Raw genomic sequence first — 16,869 nt, forward strand, 5'->3', positions numbered from 1 at the left:
GCCGTGAGTTCAGGACCCATCACACACCGATAGTCATTGATTCTGAATCCCAGCCTCTCCTACTGCAAGCCGCCTTGACAAGGGCAATCCCTTTCCCTCCTTTCCCTCAGCAGCTTCGTCTCTGCACCTACATTACCCCAGACACCCACCTTCCCAAGGGCCACTGTCACAGGGACTCACCTGAATGCCTAGAGGCCAGGGACTTGGTCCCATGTGTAAGCCCTCCTTTCATCCAGCTCCTACCTCGCTCCAGCGCACTCAACAGAGTAGCCAGAATTAAATCCATCAAAAGAAATCCGACTTCCCTATTGTTCATTTGTAAAAGGTAAAGTGCACTATTTTGGGAAAAGACAGGAAAGTATCATCCAGGAGATCCTACCACTGAGAACGTCCCTTGAGACACCCCCAACCCAGCTGGAAGCAACTCAGTCTCCGGGAACACAGGTTCTTGATGATGGGATCCCACCCACCTAGGGAGCCCTATTAACTGGAACATTCCCATGCTGGCTTTCCTTCACCCCAAAGAGTCCCACACTGGCTCACAGGAAACACTCTCAACACCCGCATAGCAGGGTCCCGACATAGCAGTGTCCCCCAGGTTCCCCCCAAAGCAGCACAGCAGCCCTTCTCTGCCCTCTGCATTTCCTGATTAGGAATCAGACTCAACCGTAGGGACACACTTCAGACCTCTTGGAAAGATTTCATTGAAGACGCTTACAAACCTTAGCTGGCCCCCAAAATACAAAGGCATCTCTGAAGAATTCACCTTGATAATTTCTCTCCTTCCATCCTTCAGTGAGGAAGAGTTCCCAAAGCGCTCAGATAGGTCTTCTGACATTTCCTGTGCAAATCCCAAACGTGGGAATCTGGTTTTCAGTTGCTCTTCTATTACTTCATGGTGCTTATCAGAGCCTTTGGTGTTTACATCTTATTACAGATTTGTATCAAGATGATTTGTTTACCAAGAGGAACCTTCATTTTTCCTCCTTTGGGTCTCTCATCCAAATGTTCCGTGCCTTTATGAGTTTATTACTCAGTCTCTAAGACATATTTTCTAAATCACAAGCTGGAATGACTCATGCCTGGTCTGGACTATCACTGAAGCCTATAAAATACAGATGGCTATACAAAAGTAAGTCTGGATATTCTAGCATTCCAGGTAGAAGGCATAGAGATTCAGAATAGAGAGACGATTTTGTGTGCTAAGAAGTAAAGAGAGTGACTTTTGCATTATTCTGGAAAGATGGTGACTACATCCAGGTAAAAGTACTTGGAAAAATTAAAGTGAGACATGGAATTGTTTATTGAGCTGGCAGGAGCTTCATGTAGAGCATATCACCTAATCCTCAAAACCAGTCTCCATGGTTCCTAACTAGCATTCATTCTCCGGATTCCGATTAGATGTTACTTTCTCTACGAAGGCTTTCTTGACCCCAGACAATATCAAATGTCCCTGCTCTATCCTCCCAGAGCAAATTGTACTTGAGTACGTATCATCATTAGTTAGCTAAATGAAAACAGGGCTCACAAGTATCTTTGGCATCATTTGTCCTAATGGCCTTGTATAAAATTAGCCATAGCAAATGTTTGATAAACGTTTCACCTATGTATTAGATAGCATAGGTAGGTTATGCTGCAGCAACAAACAACGCCCAAATCTAAACACAGCTAAGGCTAAGTGCTCAGTTGTGCAAAGTCCCAGGATATTCAGGAGGGGGCACATCTAGGCCAGAAAATCGCGTGGAAAGCTCTTCCACTGCCCGCCTTCACCCGAGCCATCTTCAAGGGCTCTGAGCTCCGTCTATCACTATATCCTAGATTTAGCTAAAACCCTGGTTGCCCCATCTACACTTAAATCTCCTCTCATCCCATAATCATCAATAAAAAAAACAAGCTATCACACATATAGCACCCAAACTACCTCCTCCTCTGCCAAATCAATTAAAACCTGGAAGAGAAAGGTCGTTTTTTTGTTTGTTTGCTTTAAGTATTCTTTCCAAAGGCTATCCAAAGTTACAAAGAAGAGGAATAAATCACATATACCCATGCCCACACCTGAATTATTTCTTTAAGCATCTTTTTCTTTTCTCAAACGTTCCTTTCTTAAGGCAGCTGACATCTCTGTCCATTGGAACCCTCTTCCCACTCCATATCCCATCTGCCTACATACCCTGTACCTCACTCAGCCAAACAAAGAGACCAGCTGCCCCTGGGCTTGCCCTGGGCCACTGAAATGTCTCAGACAATGCCAGGTATATTTGGGTGGTGGGTGAGGTCGCGGGTGGAGGTGGGGTCAAGGCAGGTTTGTGGCCAAGGTGCTTTGAGCACTCCCTCTTTTCAGGACACCACTGCATGGCTGCTCTGGCTTTTCCTTTCCTGGGTGTTTTGGCCCCTGTAACCTTGTCCTAGAATAGGCCAGCAGGGCCGGAGCTACAGAAGGACTGTTTCCCGCTTCCCCAGAAACAGGCTTCCTGAAAGGGAAAGAGTAAATAGGACCCATTCCCTCTGACTTTGACCTCATAGGAAAACTAGTTCCCATCATAGCACATGCACGAGAAATACCTGCTTCTTCTCCCTCCTTCTCTGAAAGCAACATATTGCCGATAATTTTACCAATTCAATAAATGAAAATGCTCTCAGTTCCTCAGACGCTGGCCCTGCTAACAAGCTGCATTCTCTCTTTTATCAGTTTTCCTCACTCAAGCACTGCATACACATCCCTTCCATAATCAAAAATGCGTGAGCGTGCAACACCCAATGGAAGCCGGCAACTTGTTCCTGACATGCAAGTTGCGATTAAGAATTAAGCACCCCTTGGGGTTCTCAAAAGTCATGCTCCCTTGCTATTACCTAGAGGAATGGAACTAAACGATAAATGAAAACCAGCTGCCAAATGTATATATGATAAGGCATTAATTCCATAAGCGCATGATAATTTGGGATTATATGGGCCAGAGAAAAAACATCCCTGCAAACCTTCAAGAAAGCAAAGAGGACAGGAACAACAGAATTCATTCGGAGAGATAAAATTAAACGGCATTTCATTGCACAGGGCAAAGAATAAATTCAGAACGGGCACATCCGTCTTCAAGGACTTCAAAGGAGGCAATAAAACATAAACAAATAAAAATCTATATCCACTTACAAGCGTCAAGACATTAAAAAGTCCAGCAGAAAAAAAAATAACCATCTCTTTTCTCAGCAATGACAAACTCAATTCTCGGGCAGTTCTGTGCAGGAAAGCAGCCACCTCTTGCAGTTTGCATGAGGGACACATTTTCAAAAACTGTGTCACCTAGGTATTACCTAATTTCACTTGGTGACACCCCATCTTGCCATCCTGGCCATGCAGCCAGTACTGCATGTAGAAATTAGTGTGAAAATTGGAGTCAGAGCTAATCTTCATCAGAAGAAACTTGTGGGTAACATACGATAGGTCAGGGGTGGGGACAGAGGTTGGGGGATGGGGTGGGGTCCACAGCACTGGCCTCACCTACAAAGAGCTGCCAGCTCATCTGGACAGCAGGGCATGCTGGGAATATTTCTGTCAATTGTCTCTCTTCTAGCGCCTCAACCCGCATCCTCTTAGCCATCCCTATGGCTCCTTGAATCAAATGTGTTATTATGAAGACTCTCTGGACGGCCCCAGGTAGGAATAGGAACAATAGGAAGAATCCTTAGGGAAGAACTCTAAAGCTCAGTGGAAGAAATACAATTGACTCTGGGCTTTGACCGTGTTTCCAGCAGACACATTTTATTTCCTAAGTAATAAGTAATTGTTTCCCCTTCCTAAATTGATCATACATGTGTGTACATCAGCAGACAATAAACGCAAAACAGGCAAGAGCACTAAAACACTATTAAATCGTGATTCTGCCAAACCAGTGACAATGCTCCTTGTCCCTCCTTGTCCCAGCAAAGCCCGCTTCTCCTGATGGGGGATGAAAGTGCTAGATCCTTTCCACTGAGCTTCCCTTGCAGGGAAGGGTGTCTACCGGAATCAGTTAGAGCTAATGAGACATAAACAGGACTTTGCTGTATTTGGGGGAGCCTTCCACAAAGCACTTCTATTCCATGATACAAATAGATTAACAAAACCCACAAACAAAAACCACTCTGCCCCATTTTCCTTCCAGCATTACCATCTTTGGAACACCAGTGGTGATATGATTTGTGCCCTGAGAAAGTCAGCTAAGAGCGAAAGGAACACTGGGTTCTGGACGGCTAAACTGTTGAGTTACTGAATCAGGGCTGGAACCACCTGTTTCGGAAAAAAACAAACAACAAAAACCTATTGTTTAAGTCATGTTTAGCTGGATAGTCTGTTATTTTTAGCTAAAGCATCCTGATTGATAAAACTGTTTGATGAGTTAACCGTTGCTTTGGTCACCGTGATATTCTGTTGTATACCACGGGGAACACTGATGTGCTCATTTTCCAGAGAGATGACGAGGAAGAAAGATAGGCTTTTTGCTGGGCCTGAAGGAACTGAAGCCTATCTCAGCTACTTTCTAGGGTGTGGCCTTGAGCAAGTAGTCCCATCCTGAAACTCAGTTTCCTCAGCTGTAATCTGAAACACGTAAGTGTCAGGGCTTACTCTAACTCACTGTGGAACTGAATGGGAGAAGGCACGTAAGGACCGCGTCTGGCATGCGGCAAGAACTCCATTTCCGCTGTGCCATCATTTCTGTTCTCCACTTGTGAACGAGGTGGATGATCTTCATCTGCTTGGACCCTGGCTAGCTCTTGTTTTCTGTTAGAAAGAGGTAAGGACCACCTGCCTGGTCCTCCCATCCAAGGAAGCAGCCTTCTTGGAGAGACTGGAGGGCGATGGATAGAAGTTACGTTCCATTTTCAGAACATCACAAGAAGTCCACCCTACTCTGGATCCTGTTGCTCTGCTGACCTTATTTCCCAGCACTGCTGAAAAACGACTCAATGCTCCAACTATTCTTGCCTCATAGGTAAATCCACCGACTCTGGGCTTCTCCATGCATTTTCCCAGACTGCCCCAGGCACGCTCCACCATCTGGCTGACTTCTGCTTCTTCTTCAAGGTACAGTTCAGCCATCCCCTCCCAGGAGTCTCCTCATTCTCACCTGACATCTCTCTGGGTCAGGTGCCCCTTTTCTACTCGCTCCACATGCTCACTGAGGGCCCCATCACAGACTTTTTCACAGATTTGTCGCCCCTGCTCCACGCACCTTGTATATATTAAGTGGTAACTAAATGTTGGTTGAATGATAACATGCCCATTAAAAAAAAACAGATTAAACTCAGTGAGAACTAAACATCATTCCATGCAGTTTTATACTTAATCTAAGAACATTATGTCTATTTGTGTGTGTGCGTGTATGTGAGATAAACCTGATGTGTTTATTATGTCCATCATAGTTCTTTCCGGGAATCTTCTGCTTTATTGCTATAAGGAGAATAGGCTGCCACCAGCTTAGTTGAGTGAAATTGTGAAAAACACAACATATGTTTAGAAATTCAAAAAAATGCAATTAATAATTCATGAGTCAGAGCCGAAATCATAGTTGAAATCTAGAAGTAAATGATGTAAAGGTACTACATATTAAAACTTAAATAATAAAACTAAAAACATATTTAGAGGGAAATATATTGTCTTAAATATATGTATCAGAAAAAAAATGAAATAAAAAAATGAAATCTTAAGATGATACATATTTAATTGAAGAGTTGGGAAAAAAGCAGAATAAACTGAAAGAAACTTATAAAGATAATATCAAGATAAAATAAAAAATCAATTAAATAGAAAATAAAGACACTATAAAAAATGTTTGGTTTTTAAAAAGTAGCTCATTGAAAAGGTTCACAATATAGGTCTCTGACAAGATTGCTCAAGAGAAGACACAAGCAAAATTAAGAACAACAAAGTTTTATAGCTAGTTTCAGGAGAAATTTTAGCAAGCGTTAAACAATGCAGTGAATAGTATTATGGCAATGATTTTTATAACTAGGATGAAATTAATACTTTCAGAAAAATAAAAATTACCAAAATTGACTCAAGAAGAAACAGAAACCCTGAATTTAGTAAATTAAATTAGCGGTCAAAAATCTGTCCCTTCCTCCCAAAATAGCAACAGCATAAGATAATTTCCAGTTATCCTAAACCCTAGGAATGGAAAATTCCTAGCGTATGCAAGCTCTTCCAGAGACTATAAAGAGGGAAACTAGCTGACAGTAAAGGGTGAAAATAAACAAATAAAACAAAACAAAACCATCTTCTCTTTCTGGATGGACAGATTTGACTGTGGGTTAATCCTGGGTATCTGATAAAGGTGAAATATCAGCTCTGTTCCAGGTATCATAACTTATGGTTAAGAAAGGAAAAACAAAAGCCCCATCATTGGTGAACTGCATCACCCCTGGAAGGACTGATAGACTATACATACCTGATAGGAAGCTATACATTTAAACTTCCTGTGTGGGGTTGACAGGTAACTGGGCATGTTCCTTCGGTGTGACCTGGTATCAGGAGCAACCTATTCAGATCTAGAATATAAACGTCTAGTTGAAACTAAGACCACTGCTGGTGGGTATTGCAAGATGCAAATCATCAGGCAAAATAAAAAAGTTATTTGGTAAAGGCAATACCAACTAGATAAAGATAATAGTGAAAAAGGAAATTACTGGCAATATTGCTTTGGACAATGATACAAATATACTAATATTAGCAAATTGACTCCAGCAAGTTATTTTTATACACACACACGCTCACACACACCAAAAATGGAAGACTAATTCAATATTAGAAAAACTTATTGATCAAATTTATCACATTCATGGATTAAGAAGCAAAGACCAAGTGACGAACACTGGTGACGAACACCTCAGCCGTTCCTACCCTTCCCTCTCTGGCCTCCACTAAACTGGCTGTGGCTATTTCTGCAAACAGTGCTCTATATAGATCAATGAAAGAGAAAGGAGAACCCAGAAAGAAAGTCACCAACGTATTGCGACTTTAAAAATAGACTGGAACTACAAATCAGTGGAAAACGACTGTTCAATTAATGGTACTAATTGATTACTATACGGAAAACAATAAAATTAGATCTCGACCTCCCATCATTAGATCTTTCTTACACAAAAGCAAATTGAAGGTGAATTAAAACAACTCTTAAAATGTAAAAATAATAGAAAAACTTTGCTACGTCGGGGTTGGGAAAGATTTTTTTAATAAGACCAGAACAACCCACCATTGCTCATTATAGAAAATAGCACTGCATATAATCATATTTGTGGTAAAATGCAACACACAAAATATTATCATGTATGTAGATTGCAAAAACACACAGGCGTGTACATGGAAACGTGCATGTGAGTACAATGTTCAAAGCAGGCACAGGAAGGTTCCTTCCCAACTGCAGGATGATGAGAACACATGCCCCTGGGGGAGGGCAGGGATTGGAAGCAGTAAGAGGACCTCACCTCTACCGCTATGTCGTCCCAGTTTTTAAAAGTTCTCAGGCAAGTAAAATGTCAACCTCTGTGAATTGTGTGATGGCTCCATGGTTATCCTAACAATACCATCTATAATTTGGGGGATATTTGAAATTTTCTACAATAAAAAATAACACAACGAAATGCTTGTCCCTCCTTTTTATCGTAACTCCCCATAACGACCTGGAGAAAGTTAGTTACATGCATGGACACACAAACGCACCCACTCACACACTCAGTCCTACTCTTGACTCCAGGCTTTGGGCCACGTCGTGTCTTTTGTGTGGACTATTCCACCACTACTTGTCAGTAATTCCTAAGCATCCTTTAAGCCCACCACCGCCAATGGCCACCTGGCCTGGAAGCCTCCCTTGGTCCCCTGAATGCTGCTCCTCTTTGTTCCTATATCACGCGTGCTTGTGTGGTCGCTGCACCCACGGTACTATGTTGCCTGTCTATCACCCATGGGACTGCCAAGCCCTAGTGCAGTGAATGGATTTGATTCGCCTTCATGTTTTTAGTACCTAGCAGCTCTGGGCACTTAGTGGACCTCCACTAGATATCCCTTGGTTGAAGACTAGACCTTTTGCAAGTAGACAGCCAGGAAAAGTTGACTAAGTATGTAAGTACCCCACGATGTTCATTTTTCCTAGAGTACACAGTAGAGGTCTTACTTTTAGACTTGCATTTGGTTCATCTTTATTGTGGTTCATGGACAGTGTACAGGATTTGGGAAGAGACAATCCTGTATTCTAACCCTCCTTCTCATTACTAACTGTAGTGCTTTGGCCAAGTCCTAACGTAGCTTCTTGGGCCTCAGAAAAATGAGGATAGTGACACCATTCTGCAGAGTTGTTATATAAGGGTTCTATGAGATAAAACATACGCAAGCTTGCTGCATCTAGTAAGTGTTATAAATAATTACACTCTGCATGGCTCATGGTCAAAGCAGGCTGGTGAATGGAAATAAGGTCTAATGATGATGAGTCGAGGGCTCTGGGAAGAACAGATCCAAGAGGTGGGTTCAGAGCAATTTTGTAGAAAGACATTTATGTTAGAGAAAAACCCAAAGGATTTCCAGACCAAGGAAAGGACATTTGCATACGTCTGCTTGCTGGGAGCCAAGGACCTTACACAGATTTAGTTACCTCTTCTTCACCACTAAGTGTATTTGTAAGTAGCTTTGCCTTTGGGAGGGTGTAGGAGCCAACAAATGGCCATGATGTCTCTGCTAGACTCCATGGGTGGTGGGCAACCATCTGCTGAAGCCAGAGTGAGAAATGTGGGAGGTCACCCAGAGGCAACAGGCTGTACTGGGAAAGAGCAGGCCTTGGTGTGGAGCAGGATGGCTTTAGCTCTGAGCCCCATTCATTCCTTTTTCATAAAATGGAAACGAGTTGTCTTATGTAGCTTTTGGGAGCACCAGAGATCACACGTTTAAGGTACCAAACACAGCGCCTGGCCCTGGCAGGGTTGAATCATTGGGACCTATTAGGATTACCACCATTACTGCCATGGCACAGTTGACAGCATATGGTTCCAATGTACATGGTTTCTGAGTCCTGTCTACTTAAAAAATGGCAGCCTCAAGTGTAGCCTGCCCCAGTGCTTGACTCTTTGGAGCTGAAGCACTTCACAACCGTTAGCGTGTCTCAGAATTCATACAGAGCTTTTTAAAAAGCTCAGCTGATTCGAACCCTTCTCCCCACCCCAGACCTACTGAACCAGAGTCTCTGAAGTAGAACCCGTTCTCTTTTTCTAACCTCGTAACAAAGGCAACGCCAGGACATGGCCAGGATGAGAACCAGCACACTGAGGTACCGCCTTTCCAGGCTCTCCTGTGGGAAGGTGAGTATCACCAGCACAGGTAAAAATTAAGGCAGAACCAGCTTTTCACACCTGGAATGAATTCATTGACAGGATTATCAGTTATCAGTCGAGGGAAGCAAGAGGAGACTCCCGAGATGTGTTAGAGGGAGGGTGGAAGCTGACACTCTTCACCTATAACATACAATGACTAAAGTGACCGTTTGTCACGGGGTTGTTGATAGACTGCGTTATACGACATGCAGTTGCTCAATACATTAATTCTCCTTGCAGGGGATGGGTGAGCGGGGCGTGGATGGTGGGAGGGCTGGGACGAGAGTGCAGGCAGGACATGCCCCTGGATGGTGGGTGGACCTGGCCTGGCTTTTGTGGAGGTGAGAGCTTTGCATAGCAGGTTCGTCTACAGCTGTGTTAGGCAGTGGAGTCCACTGGAGGCTATGCAGCCTGAGTGGAGGAGAGAAAGGCAGAAAACAGGCATAGAAATATGAGGCAGCCTTAAAGAGGGACCGAACTGCCCTTCAGCAGCGACCCAGAGCCTTTGTGATAAAGCTGAGCCCCACTACCCCCAACCCTTGATGACTGTCTTAGTTTCATGGGTCTGCCGTAACAAACCCACAAAGGATGGCTTACAATAACAAAACTGTACTTTGTCATCGTTTTGAAGGCTGAAGGTCCAAACTCCAGGTGTTGGCAGGGTCATGGCCCCGTGAAGACGCAAGGGAAGGACCGGCTCCATGCTTCTCTTCCAGCCCTGGTGGCCACTGACACTTGGCAAGGCTGGGTTTCTAGATGCATTCCTCCAATCTCTGCCTCTGTCACCATGTGGCTTCTCTGTCTGTCTGTCTTCACATGGACTGCCCGTAAGGAGACCACTCACTGGATTTAGGACCCATCCTAATCCAACATGACCTCCTCCTAACCACCTGCATCTGCCAGGACCCTGTTCCCAAATAACATCACGCTCTGAGGTTCCGGGTGGACGTGACATTGGCAGAGCACTATTTAACCCAATACAGTGATGGTGATCATGTTTTTTCTCCTGTGTTCATGATTTTCTCCTGATTGATTTTCTCCTGTGTTCTGTCTCTGTACTGAGATATTAATCTCTAGCTGGGATTTTCACTGCACATAATAACCGGTCAGTTACACGTCTATGTCTCCTACTAAATTGTGAGCTCTTGAGGGCACAGCCCATTTTTCTGTTCTGTTTTTTCCCCTCACGCCTTTCACTAGCCAACATGTAGCAGAGGGCCAGGTTTGTGACTGGCATTCAGTAAATGTGTGTGAAATTTAACTGATTTACAATCATACTGTTTTGCAAGACTAACCACTGAGATCTTCACACTTGAAGAGATTAGAATCCACGAGAATATCTGAAGGTCTCTGAAGGGAAACAAATGAGGACATGGCTTAGCCAGCACCCTGCTCCTTTGCTAAGTGGACTCTGGTCTGTTGCTCACATATGAGGTAACCCTGGGCCAGTCATTTCACTATTCTGACCTCAGTTTCCCCTATAAGTGGGGGCTTTGGACCATCGTCCCAATATTCCTTCATCTTCTAAGCTCCCTTATCTCTAAGATTGCATGGGTCACACTCTGTCAGAATCAAGGTTATTAGAGAGAAGCAGCAAAGAACCACTTAGGAGAGTTGCCTTAAAGTGCATCCAAAAGCTTCCAATTCACCATGACAAGGCTTTCCCCGATTTAAACAGATGTGTCTGCCGCTTGGGTGAGAAGCCAATCCCCCACACCTGGCAGGCTGCGAGCACAGTGCTGAAATTCCTGGGGAAGATTGTCAAGGGTGCCAGAGAGCAACGATAAACACAGTCTTTCTGCTCCAACCCTTCATTTAGGTCCTCAATGGGTAACAGCAGACTTTGGGGTATCTTGCTGCGGAGGTGCTTGGCAAATCATGAAAGAGCACGGACTCCCCAGAGAGGATATTTTCCCTCATATCAGAATCTTGCAAAACAGCAGGAGGAGAGAAGAATTGCCAATGGGCATCCAATCAGCTCCTCTCCCGCGGAGAAGATATAGGGGACAGAATTCTCACCTTCAGGCTCCACAAGATTGTCAGTCTTGAGGATGACAACTTCTTTCCGAAGGAAGACTGGTCTCAGATGCCATATTCTCCAAGAAGCCTTTTCTGGGCCCCCTTCCACATCCCCAAGGCTGAGCCCCTCTTCTCTGTGTTCCCATGATTCCTGGGCTGCTTTTGAAGCTGCTCTTGACACACTGGGTTGAAATTTTCCCCTGAAACTCAGAACCCCGTAAACTCTGTGCAATATAAATCCTGTTTGCCATTGTAGACCACTCTCCATCCATCTCAGTTTGGATTTTCTAGCAAAGAGATCTTGGGACAAGGTCTAAACGGAAGGTGATTCATTTGGAAGGTATATGTGAGGAACGGGAAAAGTGAGAAAAGAGAGGGGGGCAAGGCCAACAGGAGGGTGTGTTAACAGCTGGACCCTATTCCACAGTGGACCTCTGAACAACCCCGAGGAATGAAGTCAAGTGTTGGCCCGCTGAGGGGTGACTGCCACTCTGCAGCATTTACCTGTGGACTCTTCTCGGTAAGGGTTGGAAGTTCCCCTTGGGGCGCTAAATGTGCTGCATTTTGGGGCTGGGTAGCTCATATGAGGGCAGAAGATACTAATACTCAGCTCACCGTCTCACCTGCTTTTGGCCCCGTATCCCAGCTGCACCCAGCTAGCTAACTAACAGACACGCAACAGAGCAATGAGTGTCTTTTAGACTCTCCCAGTGATCCCTGGAAATACCCACTCGTGGAGAAATTCTGCTGACTGATGCCAGCCTTGACTCTAGTCTTTTAAAAGACACCCCGCTGACCTTCTGTTCAAAGGGGTCTCGGCCAATCAATAAAGATTCACTGGAAGCCTTTCTTGTGCCAAACACCGTGCTGGGTCCAGAGGCCAGAACAAACCAGCATCTTACATACATTGTCCCGTTTCACCCTCACAAATATACCGCGGACTACCGTAAATCCCATTTCACTAAGGAACCCAGCATTATGATGTTTAGAGATCTGGAGTTACTTCCTAAAAGCCGGGTTGGGATTCTAAACCAAGTTGGAGTGGCTTTCATCACCCCATTTGTGTATTCTATTTTATAAGGTCTTTTGTGGGGTACTGCTTTATGAGGACACTGAAGGCTACTTGACAGAGTAAACCCCGCATGCCTGCTATCTCTGTCATTCCCATGCCTGCTGGCTAAGTTGCCCCTTGGCTACTGTCTGGGAACTTGGTTTCGAGAGGGTGTCCACCATCCCTGAACGGATAAGAGTGACACACTGTGCCCAAGCGGTTTGTACAAACAATGTGGTTTATGTTGAACACCTGTTTCCCGTCAGGCAGTCTAGAATTTTGGCACCAGGCAGAGGGTGTCCCCGTGAGCAGACCCGAGTAGAAACCTCAGACTCTGAGCTTCTAATGAACTTCCCCAGTAGACAACACTTCACGCGTGCTGGAGGAATTATGCGTGTTCTGTGTGATTCCACCGGGAGGGGCCTCATGGGAGCGTGTGCCTGGCTCCCTCATGCTTTGCCCCATGCACCTTTCCCCGTATTGATTCTGCTCTGTAGTCTGTCCTGGAATAAGTCATAGGTGTGAGTAAGACCAGACGTTGAGTCCTGGGAATGAGTTCTTCCAGGGAATCACCTGTCTGTGGTACCCCACTCTACAAGAAAGGAAACTTGGGCTTAGACGCATGAAGCAATTTTCCCAAAGTCACAGAGCTAGATGTGGAATGAAGACCAGGATGAAAAAAAATCACCTTTTTAATCATTATACCAAACCAAGTCACAAAGTACTTGATATAAGCCATGTATCCAAACAGTAATGAATATTTGTAGGAGAATGTCTTTATCTTTGTTTAGTACTATCTTTTAAGCACATCTCCGCCATTGGGATAGTTTCACATCTGGGGAATGATGGGATAATGGGTTCCTGAGTGTCTGTCTAGTATGTGGTGACTGGAAAGCACCTGGAGCCCAGGTATTGGATTTTGTTGTTCCTTAGCCCAAGGTGACCCAGCTGATCAGAATTAGAGCAGAACCTCAGACCTAGCCCCACTGACCATGGTACCACCGTCTCCCTCGTACCTCACTGCTCCGCCTCCTGGAAAAACTGTATTATTATTATCGCAAGCAAATGGCCCAAATTTTGTCCTGAAATTGGTCCAGGAGGTAGGGCACTCAAAGAGACACTGCTGCAAGAGCTGACCTTTAGCTAGTCTCCTCCACATGCGACCCAATCAGGCATAACGAGCTTCGAACAAGGCTTAGAATTGTTTTTCTCTCGGCCTTTCTTTTCCCCCAGCATTTATCGGCATTTAAGCAGAAGGCTGTTTTTCCTTCTGCACTTATTTATATTTAGCCTGCGCATCCTGTTAATTACAGAGCAGTTACAGGAGAATTAGAGACACTATATATAAATTTGCCATTTATGCAAATTGCAAAAGAGAGAACAAAGAAAAATTAGCTTAATTAGCGTAATTGCTAAAAAAGCGGGAGGTGAAGCAAACACAGCTTTCATCAAAGAAGAGGAAGAGGACATCTCCAGGAAATGGGGACCCAAATCAGCACAGGTTGGAGGGCTGTGACCTTTCAGGACCTGAAGACTTTGCTGAGGCATTGGGAGGACAGGAAGCCATAGAGGGGCAAGGCAGAGAAGACTCATTATAAAAATGTCGTGTGGATGCCTAAGGAATGAAAGAAAACCCTTGCACTTGGAAAGTTGTTGATGTGTGTGTGAGTGTGGGCACCTGAGGTGGGATGGGAGCGAGAGTAAATGGTACTCCTTGCATCACCTGTCCTGCAGACACATTACAAAGTGCCTACTAAGTGCTGGGGATTGTCTAGGTGCTGGGGATACAAAAATAAGTAGCATTCCGTCAGTGCCCTCATGGGGCTGGGGAGTCAGAAATAAAGAAGCAATCGACAAATGACATGGTGAAAGCAAAACAGAAGGGCCTGAAGGACAGGGTTTTCAGATTTAGCAAACAAAAACATAGAATGCTCAGTTACATTTTAATTTTTGAGAAACCGCAAATGTGTTTTCGTGTAAGTACACCCCATGAAATAGTTGGGACAGACTTACGCTACAAAGAGGTCATTGACTCTTCCTCTGATATTCAAGTTAATTGGACATTCTGTATTTTTTTTTTTTTCTGACAACCTGTCCGGAAGAATACTGGAGAGTCCTCCCTGTTGCTCCCCCAGACCACGAAGAAATTCAGGGCTTCTTCCAAAAGCAGAGAACTGTTTTCTGGCCCAAGTACACATCCCTCCAGGCTGACATCATATCAGTGAAGAGGTGGAGAGAGAGAGAAGCTGTGAATGAAACGAAGCTGGAGCATCACGGGTCCAGAGGAGGCCAAAGAACCCTGAGCTGCTCGTTTCTGCATTCACCCCCCACCATCACCATCCGCCGTCTTAGCCCAGCTCCCAGGTCTTCAGGAAAACTACCAGCCACATAATGGCTGTGTACACAGGGCAGTCTGTGTGCCCACGAAGGGACAGATGTGCAGTGCCCTATTGTAAGGTTTTGCATATCCGAACTCACTGCATCTTCACAACCACCCCCCTGAGGCAGGTTACACGGTCCCCATGTCACAGATGCAGAGACAGGCACAAGAAGCAAGGGGATTCCAGTGAAAGTGGCTAATAAGCCCCAGAGCTGGAATTGAACCCAGGCATTTGGCTCTGGAAAACCTTCTTTGATCTGCCTTCCTTTCTTCCTTAGCGATTTCTTTCACAAGAAAGAGAGACACAAATAGCTAAACCAAAAAAAAAAAAAAGTTTGGGGCAGTTGGATCAGTTGGCACACAGGTGGTTTCCTAGAGCTAGGGGTTTCCCACAACAAGGGTTTTTCACTGCTAAACCCGGACCAGTTGCAGGCAAACTGGAACACTGGTCAGCCTATGGTGGAGTGGCTTTCAAAATGCTTAGCACGATGCATGGCAAACGGTACGTTTCACAAAGAGTTAGCCACTACTACTGCCAGTCTTCCATGTGCCCCGATTTCTCCATCTATACATGGAAGATACTAGAACTCACATCATGGAGTTTTGTGAAAAGATGAGGCATGCCATGTGCTTCCGACATGGTAAATACTTGAGAGTAGTCATGACTGGTGACCAGGATTACGGTGATGATGATAAAGAAGAAACAGGCTGAAGTGAAACACACAAGTAATTAGTAAAGGAAGTGGGGGGTGTGAAACCACGCTGGCCTGTCTCCAAGGCTGTTGGTTTTTCTTTGGTGCCATGTGACAAGCAAATTCAAGGAATGATTAGCTGATGATGTGGAATTTGAACCAAGCCTTAAAGGATGACTGCACTGGACATTTATTCATTTATTGATTTTATCAACCAGTATTTATGAAGCACCATCAGATTATGGAAACTGGCAGGGTGGAAAGCAGGAAGTCCCCCTAGACAGAGAGAGGTTTAATTCTTGATGAACTTGGTTTAATTCTTCCCGCCCTACTTCCAGGTCACAGTGAATATTCACACATGCGAAGATCCTTGAGGAGTTAAGCCCACTCTGTAAAACCTGAGGGAAAACTTGCCGTCTAATGAGAACGTCTCCTTGTTTATTAGCTTTGAACCAAGCAGGATGATTTCTCACACAGTCGTCAGGCCCTGTCTCCGGCCATGTCACCCCACCTTCATTCCAGCCTGGCACTCAGAGGTGATGTTCAAATTCCAAGCCACCAGATAATAACACACCCAGAGAGGCTGATGACAAGTAAACACTGTGTCTATTTTCAGCCTCTGTGCCATGGTTTTTGGCAGATCTTCACTCTGAAAGTCAAGCTAGCCTCTGAGCACTCCTTCAAGAATAAACATCCTTCGGAAAGGCTCCTGTTACAAATGCAAATAGACAACAGATTCACTGCGATTTGCAGCTGATGCCCAAGAGGCCTACAGGGAGCTCCCAATTAGCAAGCCCTTTGATGACACACAGAGCCCCCTTCAGCACAGTGTCCTGTCCGTGGAGGCAGCTCCAAGCTGGCAGGAGAGCAGGAGTGGGAGGCAGCCCTCCCAGACGCTGAGTCTGACCGGGTCATCGGAAAGGAGTCTGTTTCAACAATAACTCTTTTGAGGATCAGTCCATTTCCGGTAAGCCTGAGAAATATGGGCACAACCAGGCGGGTCGACAATAAAAGGATGAGCAGGCAAACATTGGAATTCCTCAACAGAACGTGGTCAGAAGGCTGTGCAAGTTCATGCCATCCCTCCAACCTCTCAGCCCTGATGGCCTGAGAACAGACGTGGGTCAGGTCACCAGACCACGTGCTCTGAGATGGACCAGCTCCAGGTCCCCGCAGAGCTACCAGTGCAATAGAGCGTCTCACCTAACAGAGGCTCTAAGGCCTGAACAGCCTTCTCCAGAGGCTGGGAAGGACCCTGGGAGAGATTTGCATTCCCGGGGTCTGGATCCTTCCCAAGGTGCCCAGGAATGAAGACCTGAGACTCAAGACTCCCTCAGTGTTCTTAGATACCTTGGGGAGCAAGCCAAAAAGTCAAGATTGGTTGACAAATCCAAAGAACA

Source organism: Rhinolophus hipposideros, assembly GCF_964194185.1.
Source record: "Rhinolophus hipposideros genome assembly, chromosome: 13".
NCBI lineage: Eukaryota > Metazoa > Chordata > Mammalia > Chiroptera > Rhinolophidae > Rhinolophus > Rhinolophus hipposideros.